Here is a 25,561-nt window from a genome sequence, read left to right as displayed (position 1 = left end):
AGCCTTTAGACACATAACTTTAGACACACACACACACACATTCACGCACGTAAGCGCACACACGCACACAAGCACACGCATGTACATTACGCCCACACAACTCAAAAAACCACACACACACACGCATACATTCACACACACACACACATACATACATACACACATACATACATACAAACATACATACATACATACATACATATACATACATACATACATACATACATACATACATACATACATACATACATACATATATATGGGGTTGGCTGTATTGCAGGCGTGCTTCAGTGTATGTATGTATGTGCCTGTGGATTCAGATACACCCACACCAATTTTTTCCATCAATCTTTCAATTATAACGTGTGTGCGTGCATACATATATATACACACATATAAACCTCTACATTTGTACACACACGCACATGTATACATACATTCACTCGCACGCACGTACACACACACACACACACACACAAACACACACACACGCGGATACACGCATATACATCCATATACGCTTACACACACATACATACAAACGCACACACAACTACACGGACATACGACACGCACGCACATACATACACACACACACAAATGAACCTACACATACATCCCATACACACGGCACAGAGTTATACATACACGCACACAATTATGCATACATATATACACACATACGCACGTACAAGCACACACGCACACATACACTAAGTAAAGCACAGTTATTCACCACGCACCCAAACTTCAAAGAAACAGTACTGACCTGTGGCAGGAACAAAAACACCACTCCTTATTCTACTAGCCTTACAAACTAGCCAGCCTTACTACTAGCCCTTTGTTTACAGTCACAACCACACACACATACACACACGCGCGCGCGCACACACACACACGTGTCATCATTGCACACATACACACACACACACGCACACCAGTCCTCCGCGCACGCACATATCCACACTTACACACACATTCCCCCTTCTATCATTCTGCTGTCTTTGACAATACTTCTCTTCTGTCTTTGAAAACATCTTTTTTCACCCTTTTCCTTCCGGTCTTTCAAAATGTGACCTCGTGTGTACCGTTGGCGATTTTTTTCCCTCTGTCTTCCCTTCTCTGGATCTTTCCTTCTCCTATGTTTCCGACGAAGAGCTCCGCTCGAAACGTTAAAACCCTCCTTCTTTCCTTCTTTCCTGAGCGTCCAATAATACTATATTTGTTCCACGTCCTCGCGTTGTAGTGTTTTTTGGTGCTTTCTTGTTTGGATTAACTTTAGTAACCATATATATACTTACATATATATACTACATATATATATATACCATATATATGTATATATATATATATATATATATTATATTATATATATATATATATCATACATATATGTAGTGAGATACTACAAAATAGACGAAGACGGGTGTGTAAACAACAAACAGATGTATTAGTTCAACCCTCGGGAAGTGAGAATGTCTTTTCCTTTCGAGCCTACGCCCTTCGAGGGAAAGGAACACAGAAATAAATAGGGAGAGAAAATAAAAATGGTGTAGTGGCGAGCGATCTATCGTGACAAATGCCGGACAGAGGGGTCACATAGGAGATCTAGGAAGAAAAGGAGATAATTAAGTAGTGTGCGTGGATGGAGGCTAGTGATCTTGATGTGTGCGTGTGTGCATGTTTAGGTGTGCGGACAATGGTGTGGGTGCTGGTAAGTAGCCAGTGCTAGTGTGTGCGAGGTAGTGTGATGTGGTGTGGTGGGTGTGGTGTGGGGATGAGTGGAGTCTCATGTCTCAGGGGTGTTCCCCGAACCCATCAGCCAAGCGGCGTCCCGTTTGACCTATGTATATAGAGAACGACAGTGAGAGGAGGATATGCAGAAGATGACAAGCATATATATATGCATATATTTACATACATCAATATTAGCAATGTGGAAGCAGTTGCCAGCAACCGTGGAGATTGGCGACGTACCATAAAAGAGGGAACACAAAGGAGAGAGAGAGAGAGAGAGAGAGAGAGAGAGAGAGAATGGAAATACAAGAAAAGACGTCAACAAGACGCTATGACATTACAACCAGCCAGGAAAAGTCTTCGCTACATTTGCGGCACCTGCCAGAGGTAGTGTTTGTCCAGGATAGGAATACACAGCCATAGCAGGAAATGTATTAGGACATGAAATGTAAAAGCTGGACTAGGTTATTTTATGTGCAACTCCATTGTCTCCCGAGACAAAAAGGATGCCAACAACGTATATATACATACATATATACATTTATATATACACATATATACATACATATATATACATATACACATATATATGCATATATATGTACATATATTTTCATATATATATACATATATATATACATATATATGCATATATATGTACATATATATGCATATATGTACATATACATATATATATATATTCATATATACGCATATATATACATTTATATATACATATACATATATTTGATATACATATATACATATATATATATATATATATATATATATATATATATATATATATATATATATATGTGTGGTGTGTGTGTGTGTGTGTGTGGGTGTGGTAAGTAGCTTGCTAACCAGCGACATGGATCCGGGTCAGTCCCACTGCGTGTCTTCTGCTAAGCCCCGGGCCGACCAATGCCGTGGAGTGGATTTGGTAGACGGAAACTGAAAGAAGCCTGTCGTATATATGTATATATATATATGTATGGTGTATGTTTGTGTGTCTGTGTTTGTCCCCCTAGCATTGCTTGACAACTGATGTGGTGTGTTTACGTCCCCGTCACTTAGCGGTCGGCAAAAGAGACCGATAAATAAGTACTGGGCTTAAAGAATAAGTCCTGGCGTCGATTTGCTCGACTAAAGGCGGTGCTCCAGCATGGCCGCAGTCAAATGACTGAAACAAGTAAAAGAAATAAAAGAAAAAGAAATATATATATACAGATATATATATATGTATATATATACATATATATTTATATATATCTATACATATATATACATACATATAAACATATACATACATATATATACACACATATATATACATATATATATACACACATATATATACATATATATACACCTATATACACATATATACATATATACATTACATATACATATACACATATGTGTATGTATATGTATATATATTATATAGGCTTAAATCTTATAAGCTATAACTGTAATGACTAGTTTAGAACTAGTTTAGAAATATTTCGTTTTGCTCTGAGCCAATGTGAATAGTTTTTTATTTACTAATTTTAATGTTGTGAATTCAATTTTCTGAACAGTTTTGCTCTGTCACCTCTATTTTTCGTTTTTTTTCTAATTTTATTCTTTATTCTTCATTTTATATATATATATATATATTATATATATATATTTGCTATCACATATTCCATTTTAATTATACTGCATATAAACTCAAAATATAATGTTTATGTTACAAAGGCATAGTGCAGAAAAAAAGCAGCATATATAGAGAACTTTGATGGAACTAAATTACTTGGATAATACAATGCACACAAATCATAATACAGCAGACAGAACTGGTTTTTAGGTAGGATTTTGTGTACTTTACCTCCGTGATGTCACGCAAGAGCACCCAGCTAAAGTCCCCCAATATGCTGGGGTTCACTTGCCTTGGAGGTTGCTCACCATCTTAGTAATATCTTGATGGAACCTTCCTCCATGCTCATCACTCACTGCTCCGAATAGAGAAGGGAACTTTGAGTGACATTCGGTATCCCATATCCTTATAAGAATCTAACGACTCAATGCACTCCAGGTAATCTAGTACCCGTGTTTTACCAAGGAAGCCTTAGCAGACAAACATAAATGTTTTCCATGCTTTCAGTTCCTTTAAGGTAAGCAACTCCTCAAGGATAGATAGATAGATAGATAGATAGATAGATAGATAGACAGACAGACAGACAGGCAGGCAGACAGACAGACAGGCAGGCAGACAGACAGACAGGCAGACAGACAGACAGGCAGACAGACAGATAGACATTGAGATAGAAAGTGACTTCTTCACCTGATAATAGGCAGACGATATTCCTAGCAACCGACGAGGTTAACTCGCACAACTTTGGATATGACTGAGTTAATTCAATTGACTCTTTTCAAACACCATAGTACTCCTATTAACACGCATATACGTGTGCGTTCATACATTCATTCTTGCATGTGGAAATGTATGCAAGTGAGTATGTTGTAGAAGTATACATTTTATCGAGCCCGAAATGATGAAAAGCGGTAAACCTCGGCGATGTTTGAACTCAGAACGTGAAGACGAAAGAAATGCCGCTAAGCATTTCGCCAGGCGTGCTAACGATTCTGCCAGCTCCACTTGTATGGACTTTTGTATCATTCTGTCCATGAAAGAAAAGTTGAGTTTTGTAAAGTATGCGGCCTGAAACTTATTGCAAAAGTGCGTCTATCCTTTTTATTGCCTTGTATCTGTCATTGATGCCGTTCGCTACGTGAGCAGTCGTTTAATTAAACTGGTCGCTATATGAGCTGGTTGCTGGAGCTACGACAGCTGCTTCTAATGTTTTCAATAACTATGCATACGTATTACTATAGCGTACTGGAATTGCTGAATGACTTTGAAAATAACCGTATGTATGCATACGTGTACGTCAAATGGATTGAAGATATGTCCTGAGTCATAGGCTCGTAAGGCCTGTTTTCTAGATTCTTTGCTGTATATATTCCCTCCACCCGGTTCGTCGTAGGGTTACACATTTTAGCTATCAGGGTGGGCTGGAGCAATTTCAAATGAAGTGTTTTGTTCAAGAACACAATGCATCGCCCGGCTATGGGTACAACACCCTAGCCACTAAACCATGCGCCTCCACATATACACATATGTACCCACACACAAAACACACACACGCATACATACAAACACACACACACACTCACACACACACACACACACACACACACACAAACATAGATACATACAATATGTAGTGTGCATACATACACGCAACTACATACATACAGATAAATCTATTTATGTGCATTTCAAGAACGTTCCCTCGTAGACTGGTGTTTTTGTCTGAATTCCATGACATTTCGCTATATTTCATGTAATATACTTGACGCCGTAATCGAAGCTACTTTTATTATTAACATTAATTTTATCTTTTCGATCATGCTTCGCTCAGACAAATTAAATTATCAGCAAATAAAGAATGTAAATGTTGGGTTTTTTTCGTTCCATTTTAATCAATTTTTTTTTTTTAATTTCGTCTTAAGATTGAGTCTATATATCTACACATGTCGCTCTGAGTAATGTGATAGAAATACAGTTCTCGGATTAGCAATTGGGTGTACTGAGTATATTTTTTCAGTACAAATTCCACTCTCACAATCAAATTGATGTGTGTATGTGTGAGCTTGCGCGCGCACGCGTGTGTGTGTGTGAGTTGCGTGTGTAGACAAGTTTGTAAACATTTTTTTGCCTTTGATGGTTTTTACCACAGGCAGAAAGTCAACAACTTTACGATTACAGGTTCATACCTTAGGAATGAGAACTCATTCGAAATTTCCCCAAGACACCTGATGAAAGCTGGAGGGTATATCAACTGAAACGTTGTGTTAACAACAAACAAGATGAGGACAAATATCCATCAAATGTAAATGATGTAAATATTTTATGGTACAACCTATCCGCAACGACAATAATTCAACACTGAACAATACGGTTCTTTTCAAGCTCACCGACTCTCTTGATTCTTTATTAGGCGCTCAAGGACCAAACACAGATAGGGGCGATACGAGGACAAGCTAGACTGTACAATTGGGGACATAAAACATAACGATAAATGAAAATATGACAAACGTACAAAATGAGGATGAACGTCCTTGCTTGAGCCCCACCCTCAAGCAATCGCGTTTACTGTTCTTTACAATTCAATTAATTATCAGTCTGTAACCCATGTTATCATAGCCAAGTCTATATCTTTAGATCTTACCACTGTGGTGGGGGGCATATATTCAGACTTCACCCTCTCTGGTGTAATCCGAATGGGATTTCCATATTTTTCAAAATTTTATACTTCTTTACGTCTCCTTAGATACATTTATCTTAGAATCCATGTAACGTTATTTTTATTACGTTTTCCATTCTATCTATAGTTTTGTCAATCGCTTCATTTGGTTTGTGTAGTAGCACACATTCTTCCTTCCAATCCGTGGTCTGCTCTTCTTTCTTTTCCTGCACGCTGGTACTCTCCTTGCTACTTTGCTGACATGTGTTGCTTTCTATCTCTGCTATTTCTTTTGTCTTTTACCTCTTCTTTTTGGAAGTTTTCGGGGACGAATCACCCTTGCCTCTCTTTCTGGCGTCTCGGGCGAACTCTCCCTCGTTCTCTGTTGGTTCTGCTTCACTTTTCTCCTCCGTCTCTGCTACATTTTCACGCTCCAACGACACTTCTTCCTTGTTGCTCGGTTCAATTGTGCTTTGGGGGGCACCTCAATTTCATGTGCCCTTTCTGCCCACATCCATAGCAAGTGGGAGGGGGCTTCCCTCCACTGTCACGTTTAGTTTTCTCTCATGCGAGAGTTCAGTAACCTCTGGAATCTCGTTCATATCAGCCAGAGTTATCTGAACTAACAACTCTAGGCCGTATCCTCAATAGTTTAGTTTCTGCGTTCTTGTAGCTGATACAATGCAGGGTTCTTCTTTTGTAGTGGATAGGAATGACGCCGCTATCCATTCTTCCTTTATTTCCGGAGGAATCGTGACAACCCTTACTCTGGTTATTCTTCTACAAAAGCAAGTTGACAGGAGCCTCCATTCCTCATTTCCAATAGGTACAGTAGATTTCTTTATTGCTTCTTCTGTGGAGACGAATCTCATCCCCACTATACCGAATTTCTTTCCACGGGTGTTAAAAGTTATTTTGCCATTAATATACTCCAGACATTTTTCGATATCCTCCTCTTTCGCTACTTCTATTTTTCTTTCTTTCATGTTGAGTGTCCTGTAAATAACCGTTTCCTTTTCTACTTGTGTTACATCTTCGCGCTCCGACGGCACTTCCTCCTCGTTGCTTGGCTCAGTCGTGCTCTGGTGGCACCTCCTTTTCATGTGCCACCTCTGTCAACATCCACAGCAAGTGAGGGGTCCCCTCCACTGTTACGTTTAGCTCTTTCTCATCCGGGAGTTCAATTATCTCTGGAACCTCGTTTACATCGGTCAGAGTCACCCGAACCAACAATTCTAGGTCGCATCCCCACCAGTTAAGTTTCCGCGCTCCTGCAGCTGATACCGGGCTCCTGCCTTGTAGTGGATAGGACTGACGCCACCATCCATTCTTCCTTCATTTCCGTAGGAATCCTGCTAGCCCCCACTCTGACCATTCCTACACCCAAGCAAGTTGGCATTCCTTATTTCCAATAGGTACTGTGGAGTTCTTTATTGCCTCTTCTGTGGAGACAAATCTCACCTCCACTGTACCGAATATCTTTCCAAAAGTGTAAAAAGACACCTTGTCCATAATACACTGCAGACACTCTTCGACATCTTCCTCCTTCGCCATCTCTATTTTTCTCTCCTTCCCACTGAGTGTCTCACAAATAACCGTTTCCCCTCCACTTCTGCTAAAAGATCTTCAGGAGGGGGCCAGCATTACCCTGCCTCTCTCCCCTTCAGCAAACTCCCCACACCTTCGCATCCTATCAATAGGTATAACTACCTCTCGCAATTCGAACCTCGCTTCGCTCGCTCCATTGATCCTTCCAGTCACTGCTGCGCAGCTACCACCCACATCCATGCCTGCACCTGGCGTCTCCTTCTCCATCCTTCGTGCGAGAGGAGAAAAAAAACACAAGCTTGCTCGACAAGCCATGAGTCCATTTACGTCAAAAATCGTCAAAAACTCAAAAAGCAACAATTTTTACAAACACCAGCTCAAAAGTTCAACAGTCCAAAACCAACACCAACCAACGCAACTCCAACAAATCACACGCAAGCGAAAAAGGTCGCCGATTCTCTCCCCACATTATCTGCGCAGTTCCATTTATATTGTGGCACAGTCTATAAGGAGCCAACCCAATAGGGGTGTTCTACTTCCACACAACAGTTTCATTGAATTTGCATGCACATTACCGTTCAGCAATGAAAGTGACGTAGCATTGAATATCGTTACGATGATTATAAGAAACAAACTACTATATCACTCGATTTAATCATGAAAATATTTATACACATTTATTATGATAGTGAATAAATTCTTTAAATAAATACTTTACATAATTATGTTCATATTTCAAGACAGTGTTGTACGAATGTTCATTTTTTTTTACTTTGTTCACCTTTCACCTTTGTAGAAAACATTTGTGTAAAAACTCTGTTTCTTTCCTTAAATTATTATTCCCTGTTGATGAGGAACAGAAAAACACATATTTATTGCTTATTTATTTGAAACTCTCCTAAGAAAATATTTAATAAACGGCTTTCCGTTCTCCAAAATCGAATACTTCAAGCTAATTGCATTCGATTTCTTCTATATAGGAGGGAAAATGAATTAATATTTTCTCACTTGGTTTCACTTATCAAATATATTTCTTTGCTCTTTTCACTCACAATATGACCTTCTACACTGACTTCGCTCATTTTTGTCAGTTTTATTTCCATAACATCGTCGATCATGCAATAATTTCATTTCTACAATGATTTTCTATGTTATCTTCAAATAGTACTGTAAGGTATGAGTAGATTTTTATAAATATTCGTGAAGTCCCTTATTTTTCTTTACACTTAATGAGAAACAGAAGAAAGATCAGCACATGTGACAATCAGTCTAATAACATTGATTTTATTTATATTTGTAGCGTTGTTGTCTGATACGTATAACAAGTTATGAGGGTTGCAGATGTGGGGAGAAATAATTACGCAAGGAGGTCTATCTGTGGTCTAAATGTGAGTCTGAGAGGGAATTGTGGATGGAGAAATACTGGACCAATATGTTTTGATAGCGGTGTGATAATTTTCTGTTACAGTTAGTGTAAGTGATGAGAAGAAAAAACACAAAATCTGTGACCCTGTGGATCATACTATGCCAGTGGATTGGCTTTAGTGTGAATGCAGTTCTTGATGTCCATCTGTTTAGAGGAAGCATTCTCCAAAACATGTGAACTTACTGCACGTGTTATCACAGAAATCATAAAGGCACCGTGCCCAACATGTAAGAAAAAATGAAGATATTCTAACCACATATGCACACACACTGTTGCACATACATAAATACATAAAATTGTGTGTGTGTGTGAGTTGTGTGTGTGTGTGTGTGTGTGTGTGTGTGTGTGTGTGATTTGTGTATGTGTGTGTGAGTTGTGTATGTGTGTGTGTGTGTGTGTGTGTGTGTGTGTAGTCTGATTTTGAAAATGTTCTTTCTATATTGTAATTAGTTTTATATTGAAAGAGCTTTTTACAAAACCGTTCAAATAAGCTATGTGTTAATATAATTGTATATTAATTATATCGATATATTTCTTATCTTAGATATCTTAGAAATCAATATCAGTATTTTTTTTTAAATTTCGATTTTTAGTATAACGTATTCATTTTATTTTAAGAAGTGCTTTATTTGACATCTGCCAAATTATAATTCCTTTACAAATATAATCCTAGGCACCTCATAAAAATAATGTTCTTATCTTCAGAATGATCAATTAGTTTTTATTTACTCAAAAACTGACATTTTTAAGAGCAAACTTCTCTGTTATCGATCATATTTTATATTTTATCACGGCAACATCTCCAAAACAGTGTTTAAGCTTGTAACATCATGATTTCATCACTGACAATGAACCTCAGAGAAAGAGCTGAATGTACATCATGAATAATAAATAATTTTTTTTAAATTATCCTAGTATTTTTCTTTTACAGGCCATTCTGATTGAGCAAAACAGGATATTCTTGATTTTATTATTTTTCCTGTAGGTCTTCTTTGGTTGCTATCTCTAGCAAGTCGAACGCCTAACATCTTTTTCATTATGTCTGAACACGTAGGCGTATTATACAACAAGTGGGAGTCATAAATGGGAACACGATGTTGGTAGTTAATACTTAAAAATCTGTTTATATTGTTTGGGTACCAGTGATAACAGTACAGGTTTAACTGAAAAATATACTGTAGTCGTTTGCTATTGTTATCTCTAGGAATGCAGAAACACTTGATCTCAACATTATAAGATAACGTAACTCGCATCACTTCCCCAATGTCGTAATCATCGACAACAATGGCGTATAACATCTTACTTAGTTTTCACTATTCACATGTTTGACGATATTCTTAATGTGTAAAATATCATGTCTAGAGACCAAAATTTCGTGCGTATTATTGGATACAAGATACATACTTCTTTGTTAGCTACCCCATATACTATCGACTGCAACACAAGTACTTTGACGTTTGGCAGCGATGATGTTGATGTATGACGTTCAGGCAGTAATATAAACTATACATGCGTGCCTGCGTATGTTCAAGCGCGTGTGTCTGTGTTTATTGGCGGTGAGTATGAATGTAAGTGAGATACACACACGCACACTCACATACACACAAAGAGACACACACATATGATATATGGTTTTCGCCTGAAGTATATGTTAGAGTTTTCTCTACATATGGAACTATTAGTAGCGCATTGATACGTGCATTGCGACTTTTAAATATATATATATATAATATATATATATATATATAATATAGAGAGAGAGAGAGGAGAGAGAGAGAGAGAGAGAGGATGAGTATGTGTGTGTATGTGTGTGCGTATAGAAGGTCATTGCGACCAGGTTGATATATTACGTGTCCATTAGATTGTCCTCGTAAGAGATTCCAAACATTAGACCGACTTACTTTGCACAATATATCATACTGAGTAGAGTTTAGTATCTTATGTACATGCCTCTTTTGCAGTTGTTTGTTATTTTCCATCGTTCTAAAATGTTTCATAATTAATTCAATCCATTAACAATCTCCATTAGACACTTCTGCAGACATTTAAATATACTGGATATCTTCTGTCTCTAAGTGATATGAACTGCCAATATTTATTTACCATTGCTTTAAGATATAAGATATTTCTTTCGTGCGGAAAGTAGTGGAGTCAGACGAAAACGTCGAGCTACAGGGTATGTTAATTCAAGTATTTAATCTCGTCTTTTAGTTATTTTCACATTTGTGAAGCCCAGGTTAACTTACATTGGTTTGGGGTCGATAAGAAACAGTAAACTAGAGAGGTTATTTCAATGAATTGTGTTTGTTTTCTACAAAAATACATCCAGAATCAACAGTACCTAAAAGACAGTGTTTACCTTAATAAATGTGCTTTCCTTAATACACTGGATTCTATTTTCTACTTTAACATTCTTCTAAGGTATATATTTCTACCAGTGGAGATGAAAAGTGTAGAACAAGAAAAGAGCCCCAAGTAAAGAACGACCGTCATAATTCAAAATAGTGCAGATAGTTACTATATTTCATTTTTGCCGCTATTCCTTTTAGGACAGACATACATTGTCCATTTATTTTCATGTGACCTTTGCGATGACCAAAAATAAATCAATATTTAAACGATTTTTAAGTAAAAAGGCATTGTCTCATGAGATTGCTTAATATAATTTCGGATTTTTGTAAATATTTATATTTATGAAAATACAAATTTCAAATGTCAACTTAGTATATACCAGAGAACGCTATTAGCAACATACACATTTATGCACTACATTCAATTATAATTTTTATATTTTTAGTCATTCTTCCCTCGTCTCTATACGTTTTCTATTGCATTGAAGGTTGCTACATTAATAACAAAGAACACTTCAATTCTGCTAAACTCTCTGCTTTACAACAGTATTTGGAGTGTATAGAATAACACAATGGGTTTCAAAACTTCGCTCAAGTTAGTTTTGTGTCGCTTTAGGCTACTTTATAACTTTCAACTTAATTTGTGAAACATTTCCACATTTAGTAGATTCTAACTTAAATGTCGAAATCATTTGGAGTAAATATGATACAGAGCGATAATTTCGTAGACACTACATCACCAGGGTAAATATATTGTAATCTTTTGCGTTATCAATTAGTATTTGAGTTCAGATACTGCAACCGTTAACCTTGCTCTTCTTCTCTCTACATTTAATAAATTACTTTGAAATAAAATCTAGTAAAAATAATTCGTATTTATTTTATACCCAGGTCATTCTGAGTTCAAATTCTACTTTTTGAACTCCATAAACTAAGTGTCAATGATCAATTGACTACACACACACACACACACACACACACACACACACACACACACACATACACACAGTCACATGTATGTGTATATAATTAGATATATATGTATAAAATGACAAGGGGATAAATTGTGTTGTGAATTTCATTAGCTTACAGCTGCTTATATTATAATGTGCAATGCACTCATAGCTGAGTGCTTGTGCATTACCCTATAACTTCATCGGAGATTCAAATGTGAAGTATCTTATTACTTTCTTATTACTGCGCTGTACACACTGACACTTTGTTCTGAAACATATGTATATTGAATTCCAACAACAGGTTATTAGCATTGCAATGGCTAACCAATACTAAGCTATATATATATATATATATATATATATATATATATATATATATATATAATCATTTCTTATACAGCTTTGTCCAACTACATAGACCTATCCTTACAACAATTCTTTCATGCATTTATTCTCGTCTGATTAAATTTGTAATTGACTTAACACACTCGCTGATACTATGCAAATACAGTTATCTAATTTACACATTTTGTAACTCTAATAGGTTTCCGTAGTGTCTGACAGAAACGACAAACCGTTTGCCGAAATTATTCAAATGCTATTGGTCTTGTTTAGCAATTTAATACTAATCAAATGACGTAGCTAATATTTGTATGGATATCAATCTTGAATAACAAAAAAAAAAACGAATAAAATGTTTAACACACTACAGCAAACAAATATCATATGCATGTATAATAGACTAATTGTTCTACAATTCCAGAAGCTTCTTACTAAAGGTCAAATAACATTTAAACATTACATAAACAAAGAACAATTAATCTAGCTTTATGACGAACGAGATGAGTAAGTAATTATTTGACCATATGTAACTAAAGGTCGATGCATAATCCATTAGTTCTATGTCAGCTGCTGCTTATTTAGGAAATATCTAACGTTATTTAGCTTCCTTACAAAACCGTACGGTATTCTTTGTTTGATGTGATGTCAAGTATTTGACTTTTCACATCATTCATAATATAAATAATGTAAATATGAAAAGTTATAAACCAACACGCGAAACTATTACTCTTTTAACAAAAATAACTTTACTATGCTCTACAATTGAAATCTTTGACTGACAGGAAAAAAATATGTAGAAGTGTGTTATTGTTCTGTATTTGTTGTATATTTTACTTGTTATAGATTATATGTGAAGTTTAAAAGCGTTAGTTATCTCTGAATTAATCAAGTATTACATTGATCAATATTTACTTGTTTTATTTATAATTTTGTTGGCACAATGTTTCGATAGGAAAAATCTGCGATCGACGTCTGAGTCACATTCGTACTTCTCTGGAATCAAGCTAGGAAGTACGAAAGAACAATAAAGACAAATGAGGGGTGGAAAACAAAAAGAGGCAGACAGACAAACAGAGAGAGAGAGAAGCAGAAAGTAGAAAATGAAAATTATAAAACGTCTGCCAGAAGATGCAACAAACATCGATGATAGTTGTCAAGTCAGATTTGATGGTTGTGACGTCAAAATATGACATCATAAGCATTATCAACAACTACTTAGGTTACGATGACATTCAGACCCAGAGATAGGAAATTAATGTGTTGTTGCTAATATCTCAGTGTAAATATATGGTCGTATTCAGGTTTAAAGTTGTTTACTAAAACTAAAGCAACGATCATAACTGTCTTTTATAGCAATACTTATAAATTTCAGAATCCTCCCTAATTGCTACTTTTTTAAATGTAGAAGTGTCTAAATTATGGTATAACAAATAATTTTATAAGAGAGAAAATTTCTGAACATTTTATTATTTCTTCGTAATATACCTATTTCCTATGGAGCCGGATCTACAATTTTCTTATTCTTTTTTATTGTGAAACCTAAGTCATTACATACACACACGCAAACACACCCGTATGCTTATTATTTAATTGTGTGTGTGTGTGGTGTGTGTGTGTGTGTGTGTGTGTGTGTGAGTGTGTGTGTGCGTGTGTGTGTGTTTGTTTCTGTGTGTGTCTGTGTCTGTGTCTGTGTGTGTATGTGGGTGCGATTTAATTCAACGAGAGAGATGCATATCAGACATGCGCGTTGAATGTTTCAAAAAAACAGTCAATGCTTCTGTTGTATGGATTCACTACTACTGATATTATTTTTTACGATGAAGAATATCGGAATACCTAATCCTATCTTGCCTGATTACTAAAATATCCTCAGAATATGATTCTTACTTATAGTTCTAAGTCAAAACGCAAAATTTCCTTTTGTCAATAACCTAACTATTGCAGCTTAGATGGCGTTTTAGAAAGATTTTCATTCTGAAGCTTCCAACAGGTGTAGTGACATAGTTAGGGTTGTTTTGAATATGTTGGTGTTCTGTTCATTCGTTGGAAATTACATAGCTATCTGAATTGGTTGACGATAACTAGTTGCCGCTGCAGAACTAAGAAAGTGGAAGAAAGGGGGGTGTAACATTGTGTCCGTGACAAATGAGCTCAATTCTCAATTATGTTGTCCAATATGATATACAGTAGGATCGAACCAAGTAGCACTTGATTACAAAGTGAAATTCTTACCTATTTGATGATTTTTGTTTCTCGTACCTTATGCCTAAATAGGTTTATACACTTGCATATAAATAGATACAAACGTACTTAATTTTCAGCAATACTGGATCAGACCATGCATCACTTATAAACATCTGATAAAGGAATATTAAGCAGAAACTTACGCTCTTGCCAATTCAGAGGAGCAGGTATTTGTAAAAATAATTCCCTGTATGCATAGTTTGCAGAAATTTATCTTCATACTCAAATACGACTGATGTGAAAATCATATAGTAGTTGCCGATATTTTTGTACGATTTTTTCAGGAGTCTGATGGTTTTTATGTTGAGATTATCTACGCTATATAATCTTATCATTCTCTTAATACGCAAGGCGCAGGGGGTTTCGCTCGAATTTTTGAAAGTGTAGTATAAAATTTAATGATTCCCTGTCACTTTGAAGTATAATCTGGCAAAATAGAAACAATTCATTAAAATCGATTCAACTCTGATTTAATTTTAATTTTTATTAAAACCGGGTAAAACTTTGTAAATATCCGGTATTGATGGAATATTTTCTATGGGAAAAATATTGTTACGTTGACATCATTGCTCGAGATATGAGAGCTTCAAGCAATTTCATTGATCAAGATCTGCTTGCCATTTACTTTTGAGATAATTGTTTTCATTGACTTTGGTGGTGCTTCTATCCATATAGCGTTTGTTCGGAGTTAGAGCGATATATGTTGCAGCAACGCTCTATATTAGATTAAAACAAAAGTAAACAATACTACAGGACATATTTCTGTACATATCAAGATCGATGTTAATGTTGGCCGCCCCCTGCCAGAAATTAATGCGAAGAATTTCAACATCACATAAGATTGGAAAAGACCCCTCGATTTTCCGAAAATAGTGGATTGAAGCATATTTTAAACTAGTGGTATCTTGTTTTAAACCCCTGTTTTGGGAAGACTTCAGTAACGAAAATTGAGCTATTACACTGCAGATTGTAGATCTGTTCGGATTTCAGTAACTACTTCAAAACTATATTACATTCTTTTAGAATCTGAGATCATTGGAAAATATTTTTATTTTGCTGCGTGTGTAACGATTTGAAATTTGACCAAGGTCAAGTATGCTTTTGATCCTTCTGGATCAATAAAACACGCATCAACCAATGAATGAGTGGATTAAATGGACACATCATTCTTCAAAGTGTCTCAATATTAGGAATCAATATATCTTATATAAACATCGGACACGCGTGAACCAACATAATATCTGCAGTAGATTACTAAGGATTTGGAGAGATGCGAAATTATTGTGTGTATCATCTATCTAACGATTGTTTCCTGTGATGAACTAATGGAGATTTCAGATGCTAGTGGCAGTCTTTCGTGGTCCTTTCATTTATTTATATGCAAGTATAAGTGTATCGTTGCTTTATTTTTAGTAAATCCTGAATATACTGTCATACTAAATGAGCACGTTTTGTTATTGTAACGTCAGACATGTTAAACATTCTAAGGGTTCATAAATCTAGTTATAAATGCTTCCTTTTTTCAAAATTTGTTACTCTCTTAACCAAGTTTTTTCTTAATTAACCTAATTCATATTCAAAAAGATAACTTAACTTGTGGCCCTATTTCCCTGCTTTCCTTGGTTCAATTCATTCATTTCCATTCAGTAAAAAGTAATGTCAGAGGTGATATTTTATGAGTTAACGTCAACAAGTTTCAAGCGAACATCAGTAGAATCACAAGAAAACAGTGTTGCTTTGTACAACCTTCCCTTATTTCTGAAGCACCTTCCCAGTGAAAGAAGTTATTTCTATCTAAAAGTGAAGTATTGGGCGAGGAGGGTAATCCTATTTTTCTACGTGAAAAATTAAAATGCTTTTGAGTAAAATATCAAATATCTGAATAGATTGTAATACTTTATAGTCGTGCCTTTGATTTTTTATTAGATATTGCGTGTATTTTTAAAGTTATAATTGCCTAAATTTATGCCTCCCTATAACTATCGATTCATAACTTCGTTAGAAGTAATTTTGGTCGTTTAAATAATTTTCTACTTTTTTTCTTTTTTGAACGTCTTGAATTTCTTTATGAATGATTTTTTTCCCCTCTCGTGTCCAACTTCTTTTTCAGCATTTAAATTGTATTTTGCAGTGTTTCTGTGAATATCTTGTAATTATATTTTCAAAAACAAAATCACCCAAACTGTTTCCATATCATAGGGTCTAATAGGAAATGATTAACTGAAAAGAAGTCAAACGGAGCGTTAAGGATACTTTGCATACATTTTACTGTCATATTGAAATCTTGATCACCTTTATCTGAATATCATGCAATCTTTATTTTCCTTCCTGAAGTCTCGGAAAAATCCTTATTACTGAAATGAGCTAAAATCCCATGACCTTATATACGTAGCAGAAAGATATGCAAAGACATTCATATGTCATATACATTTACATACATACACATATAGCTCTATGCCTCCCTCTCTCTGTATATATATATATATATATATATATATGTATATATATAATATTAATTCGAGACAAAACCACTATTTTGCAAAAAAACAAGGAAAGACTTAATCAATACATAAAAATTTTTAATATAAAGAAATAATGTAGCGGTTTATTTCTTTATATTAAAAATTTTTATGTATTGATTAAGTCTTTCCTTGTTTGTTTTGCAAAATAGTGTTTTGTCTCGAATTAATATTATATAATATTTTACTATAAAATTGGATTTAATCCTAAATCTGATTTTTTCCCTGTAAATTTGGATTTATTCCCTAATATTTATTATTATATGTATATATATATATATGTATGTATGTAGTATGTATGTATGTATGTATGTATGTATGTATGTATGTATGTATGTATGTATGTATGTATTTATGTATGTGTATATGTATATATGTATGTATATGAATATATATAGATAGATAGACAGACAGCAGACAGACAGACAGACAGACAGACATACAGACAGACAGACAGATAGATAGATAGATAGATAGATAGATAGATAGATAGATAGATAGATAGATAGATAGATAGATAGATAGATAGATAGATAGATAGATAGATAGATGTGTGTGTGTGTGTGCGTGTATAGGGGTGCTTGTGTGTGATATATATCAACATTTAGATTAATTAACTTAGTCTTGGCAATATCTAATTGTTCATTGTATTAAACATGATATCAAGCATACATCATTCGAGAATGTGAATATTTATTGTATTATTAGCTGTTCTAAACAATGCTGATCCAATTATTTCTGCTGAAATACCGTTATCTCGTAAAATATATGAGGTCCTATTTAACTAATTTAAACATGAATTCCTCATATATAATGAATCTTCGTGTCAGTGATATGAGGCGTAAGCAATGTATATCTTTTTAAATATTTATATTTCTTATTTCCCTTCATTTTAGCTTATAACTGCCATACATAAAAATTTTGTGGAACATATCTATATATTATGGCTGCCCCCTCGTTATCGAGTATGGCCATTGCACGAAGCTTAACTGTTACTGGTGCTGTGATCGAATTTGACATTTTAGCCCAGCTAAAGATCTACCATGTCTTGTACAAAATTGGCATATATGTATATATATATATATATATATATATGTATGTATGTATGTATGTATGTATGTATGTATGTATGTATGTATGTATGTATTTATGTATGTGTATATGTATATATGTATGTATATGAATATATAGATAGATAGACAGACAGCAGACAGACAGACAGACAGACAGACATACAGACAGACAGATAGATAGATAGATAGATAGATAGATAGATAGATAGAGAGATAGATAGATAGATAGATGTGTGTGTGTGTGTGCGTGTATAGGGGTGCTTGTGTGTGATATATATCAACATTTAGATTAATTAACTTAGTCTTGGCAATATCTAATTGTTCATTGTATTAAACATGATATCAAGCATACAGCATTCGAGAATGTGAATATTTATTGTATTATTAGCTGTTCTAAACAATGCTGATCCAATTATTTCTGCTGAAATACCGTTATCTCGTAAAATATATGAGGTCCTATTTAACTAATTTAAACATGAATTCCTCATATATAATGAATCTTCGTGTCAGTGATATGAGGCGTAAGCAATGTATATCTTTTTAAATATTTATATTTCTTATTTCCCTTCATTTTAGCTTATAACTGCCATACATAAAAATTTTGTGGAACATATCTATATATTATGGCTGCCCCCTCGTTATCGAGTATGGCCATTGCACGAAGCTTAACTGTTACTGGTGCTGTGATCGAATTTGACATTTTAGCCCAGCTAAAGATCTACCATGTCTTGTACAAAATTGGCATATATGTATATATATATATATATATATATATATATATATATACATATGTATATGTGTACATATAAGAGTGTGTGCGTACGTGAGTGCGTGTATATGTATGTATGTATGTATGGATGGATGGATGGATGGATGGATGGATGGATGGATGGATGGATGGATGCATGTATGTATGTACGTATGTATGCATGCAAGTGTGTAAGTACTATGTATGTATGGATGTACTTCGGCTAAAAAACTAGTGAAGCCAATTCATTTCACTAATCATACAAGGGCTGTTGTCGAGCGTTTGGTACACCAATTTCCTGGTATGCTTTACTGATACTTCATAGTATTTTTAGTGAACGGTATTGGGAATTCGAGAATAGATTTGCATGACCTTGGGGAAAGATGTATTTAAACACATAAGCTTTCGTCCACATAAGGTTCGTTCACAATTTATTCTTTGTGATATGGGGGTGTGTGAAATTATGGAGTGAGAAATAAGACATGGGTAATAGTAACAATAATAATAATATCATAGAGTGAGATAGAGAGAGAGAGAGAGGGATAGGCAGAAGACGGACAGAGAGACTGATCGATTGATTCATTGAATGACTGAAGACTCAATGGTGATTAGATTTGATGGTTAAAGAATCGATAGATAGAATTTATCATTAGATGTGCGTGTGATGCGCATCGTTCGCATTCGAGTACGGTCACAGTTGATCCATTTTATACTGCTGACGCCTTTTGCTCTCAGTTTCATGTATGAAACTTTAATTCTGTCAAGGAATCTTATATCATAAATATACTATACTAACTACTTGTCTTCTTGCTTTGCATGTGAGCTTATACGTTCTCTGCTACGTAATCGATAACTACTTTACCAGAGTTTGTTTCCTCTAGCTTATATTTCAGATGTGACAGCGTCTTTTGTAAATTAGATAAATTACGTAATGCAACAAAATTTCCCAGTAAGAAATTTACTGCGATAAACAAATTTTCAATGAGACTGGGAAAGATTCTTTAAAAAGGTCACTTTCATTTTTACAAAGTGTTTAACTTATGAAACAGGATTTGAATATTTCTGAAACAGTTTCGTGTCATGTCTTGCACATTGATTTTTTTTATTCTTCTAAATCAAACATAAGATGCTGAATTTTACCAAGTCGTGATTTTTGGTGAATATTGTATCTACTCAGCTTTTAAACATTTATATCGGCGTAGTAAATGGTTTCAGTGACAATGTAGCTATCTCAGGATGTAGATAGTTGTATGATGTGAGCCTGAATGATTTCATAATTACACAGATAGATATAATCTTTCGTTTCTGGCATTATACATTTGATGGATATTTCAAAATATATCAACAAGCATACATTTCGCTACATCCATCAAATATAGAATATCAGTCTTTCGGAATGCAAGATATGAATCTGCGTATTCATTAAATCAATGTGTGTCCGTTTGTGTGAGTATATATATATATATATATATATATATATATCTATATATATATATATATATATATATATATATATATATATATATATATATATATACACATACACGGACACAGAGGTGGGGGAGAGATAGGAAAGAGGAGAGAGGGAAAAAAAGATTAGGACGTTTCTCTCTCTCATACACACATATCTGTATGTATGTATGCATGTACATATGTATCTATACATTTATGTGTATCTGTGTGGGTAAGCGGGTATGTATGTAAGTGTGTGTATGTGCGTGGGGGGGTGCATGGGAGAATTTTCATATGAAACCATTTTTCTGGATATTTGTACATATATGTGTATAAAGAGGCGTGTGTGTATTGTATGTTTGTGTATAAATGCCTCTGTGTGTATGTGTGTGTGTGTGTGTGTGTGCGTGTGTGTGTGTTATCTGATTACAAAAGAGATAAAATTTGAATTTCTTATTAAGGCGATCTCAAATAAAAAATTAAGATGATAATAACAGAAGACAAGCAAGACAGTTGCCTAACTTCATTCTCAATCAACAAGTTGTGCGGCTGGCATAATGCCAACTTTTACGAGAACCGTTTCATTACTGTGTAGCTTCTGTGAAACTATGCATTATATCTACTGAGACAACGGCTAATATATGGTACCGACCGAACTATTAAGGCGTACACGAAATACATTTTATCTGATATTCATTCGAAGATACATCAATATTTTGGTGCCCCGCTTCATCTGTAGCTAAGATTCATGTAATTGAATAAGCATGCACATGAGCTACCATATGCCTGTTCAAGTATGCGCACATTTATATAGGTTTCTTGTGAGCATGTATTTGTGTGTATAGGTACTTTTTACGTTCTACTGCGTGCACACACACATATAATACAGTCATATGTGTCCATATGTGCAAGTATGTGTGTATAAGTAAATACCTACCTCCATATGTATTTATATACGAATATATATACATCTGAATCACACACACACACACACACACACACACACACATACACACACACACACACACACACACACACACACACACACACATACACACACACACATATATATATATATAATAAAATAAAGCGTGTAATAGTTTTCTCGCTAACCCATAATCCTGTATATGTGTGTGTGCATGCTGTTTGCATCTGTGTGTGCACGTGCAAGTGTTTCTACAAAAGACATATGCCTATCAGTGAGTGAATATGTTTATTCCTACGTTCTCTGTGTTCGCTCACGTTTCTGTATAAATCTGAAACAGTCACGCAGACAACTAAAGCAGACAAACAGCAAATAGGAAGAGAGAAAAGGAGAATGAAGTGAAGGAAATATATATTTATATATGAATATATCTATAGCTAAGATTATTTGCAATTGTGTCGCCTGAGGTCATGGGTGACTGCGTATATATCCATGTATTTGTGTGTACATCTGTTAAAATCTGTGTATCTTACATATTTTACTTGAATCGTAATCGAAAACTTATTCAAAAATAATGGTAAACATGCAAATTTCGCCCTGATCTATGTATTAGAAATCAAGGGGTGGAATTCTGTGAAGTTGAGTGTAACAATCTCTTAATTTTCTGCATGAATGGAAGTAACTTGTAACTTGTTATTATCCATTTTGTCATATTGTATGAATAGGCAAATATTTCAGCTGAACGATCTGCGACCATCGATATCTATCATTGATATCAACCACAGTTGGCTTTTTTTCTTTTTTTTTTTACCTTTTTTCAGTACAAATATGATTACGACAATGCAAAGCGGGGACCGGTTTTCTGTCTATTTCATTATGCATACAATTGCTTACAGTGATGAAGATTTGATCGCTTTACTGAATCTTTTCCTATTATTTAACTCTATACCTTCATATAGATACACCCCTTCCACCACTGTAATAACACACTAACCATAAAATCGATTCGTCATTTAGTTGTCACGTTATATTTTACGTTCATTATTAAATAACTGTTATATAGGAGATACGATGTAGCTAGATAAATGCAAATGGCGCCGACAAATTTAAGATTGTAAGCCCAGTAATATTTTTATATGGATGTTACCAGCCAAATAAGAAGAGTATATCTGTTTAACACTTTCTCCCATTCCAGCTGGGAAAAAAACATTATAACTTGATTCTGTCACGCTTGTCTGAATTGATATATTTAAGAAATCACTTCCTGTCGAATTTGTATTTTCTAATTTCCTACTCATATATGTAACGAACATTCAACCAGAGAGAAATCAATTTATGCGTATGTATTTTCTTATGATATGTAATCCATAAGCCTAGAGCCAAAAAAATAATCCTAGGAAAATATTCAAATATTCAGACACTGTACTATTGTTAAGTACATTACTAGAAAACGGACTAAAACTTTGCCACGGCGGAATAGGAAGAGAAAAGTTCTCTGCAGGTCTGCTGAATGATTGTAACAGAGAGATTGTCTGTTGTGAAGTAAAGTTCCGCTGATCATTTAATTCAAAATGAAGACAGCGAGTTGGCAGAATCGTTAATCAAAATGCTTAGTGGCATTTCATCCGCTTTTACGTTCGACGTCCAAATTCCGCCGATGTCTACTTTGCCTTTCATCCTTCCGGGGTTGATAAAATAAATACCAGTTGAGCACTAGGGTCGAAGTAATTAGCTTAGCCCCTTCATCGAAATTACTGGCCTTCTGCCAAAAACCTAAAAACAATATTTAATTCAAGGTATATTGTTCTGCATTATAAAATTTATAAGTATATTATAAATAAATTGTTTAACACTATGTCAAGATAAATATCAACACATTTACACTGAATTCAATGGCAGTTTAGAATCATTTGAGCGTCGGAAACAAGGGTTTGCGGTACTTCTTTCAATTCTTTACATTCAAATATCGGTAGGCTCAACATTGCATTTTATACCACTGATATATTGTCACAATTTAGAAGGAGTTGTTAAGCTATAGACAAAGGTCTGAAACCTATAGCTTGTCAACCGCCATCCGCATTATTTCAGCGAATACAACATTTAGCAACAGCATGTTAACTTTGACAAGAATAGCTTGGTAGTCAGAGACTAATTAATCAACTAAATAAAATATCGATTAAATATGCAAATTGCTATTGGCATCGGTTGGATTGTGCTAGAATATTCAAAATAGTTTAAGTTAAATAAATTGTTGATAGGCGCAGGAGTGGCTGTGTGGTATGTAGCTTGTCTATCAACCACATGGTTCTGGGTTCAGTCCCACTGCGTGGCACCTTGGGCAGGTGTCTTCTACTATAGCCTCGGGCCGACCAGAGCCTTGTGAGTGGATTTGGTAGACGGAAACTGAAAGAAGCCCGTCGTATATATGTATATATATATATATAAATATATATATATATATATATGCGTGTGTGTGTTTGTGTGTCTGTGTTTGTCCCCTAGCATTGCTTGACAACCGATGCTGGTGTGTTTATGTCCCCGTTACTTAGCGGTTCGGCAAAAGAGACCGATAGAATAAGTACTGGGCTTACAAAAGAATAAGTCCCGGGGTCGATTTGCTCGATTAAAGGCGGTGCTCCAGCATGGCCGCAGTCAAATGACTGAAACAAGTAAAAGAGTAAAGAGTAAGAGTATAGAGAATGTTCATTTTTTTTTTTTAATTCATACATATGTGTGTGTTAACATGTATATGTTTTGTCTTGGTGTAAAAGGTGTGTTACAGCAAATATTCAGCTCAAAACTACAAATTTGCTTGTCATTTGTTTGACCTCAACCAGTTGAGCACGTCCCTTAGTGGATGACGGTATGCGCATCTCTGATCACGAGCAGAAATTGTGGGAGAGCATCATAGCCATGTGTTGAGAGGAATTCTTTGGGATTTTAATAATTCACTTCTGGAAACATGGTTGTTTCGTTCACCATCCTTAAACAGCTCCTATTCAAGGACATTTTGCGCGGTACGTGTGTGACTCGAACCCGAAAAAAATTCTAACTCAGCCCCAACTGCGAGGTCATGTGGTGTTTATCCTGACATTTTAAATCAGAAAGTATAGACAGTCGATATGCCGCTAAGCATTAAGAAGAAGAAGAAGAAGAAGAAGAAGAAGAAGAAGAAGAAGAAGAAGAAGAAGAAGAAGAAGAAGAAGAAGAAGAAGAAGAAGGAGAAGAAGAAGAAGAAGAACGAGGAGGAGGAGGAAGGAGGTTAAAAATTATATCTGTAAGACATAAATTCGTTTTTTCTCTATTGTATAATGATCTGACAGCCGTGTGTTAAACGCAAGCTAAATATCAACATTTGGTCTAGCTTTGCTGTTATTATTGTTACTATTATATATTTTTTTTTACTTTTAATCTGCTTGTTTGTTACAATCACTTTCCGAGACACACCCAGCGTCCTAGGGTGAGTAAAGGAATAGAGATGCTACAGTATGACTGAAAGCTTGAGGAAGGGTAGTGGTGGTGGCAGTAACGAAATATCTTCATTTAATACAGCACAGATTTTTTTCTCTCAAAATGTAGGCAGTACACAATTTTGGGTTTTTTCCGAGACATGGGTCGCCTGCGATTTTCTTTAGATGTTTCTGACGTACTTTTTTTATGTCATACCTAGCAGGATTCAATAGCAGGATTGACTTGTATTTTATGTCATCTTCCGACCAGGTTTCAACCAGAGGCCTAAGGAACGTATATATTAGATGGCAAGACATTTCCTGAGAATGTGGGTGGTTGATGTCAACAATGTTTTGAGTCTCATAGATTTTGGTTCCTCAAGGATCTGGTTAAAAGCTTTATCACTACTTTTCTCGATCATTCCCAGGGTATCTACAACAACAGTAATGGTTTTGGTTTTTTAATTGCCACATCCTAGATATCTCAATCTCA

This window comes from Octopus sinensis, linkage group LG4, assembly GCF_006345805.1.
Source record: "Octopus sinensis linkage group LG4, ASM634580v1, whole genome shotgun sequence".
NCBI lineage: Eukaryota > Metazoa > Mollusca > Cephalopoda > Octopoda > Octopodidae > Octopus > Octopus sinensis.
The sequence above is the reverse complement of the archived record's forward strand: the minus strand, read 5'-3'. Positions refer to the sequence as shown.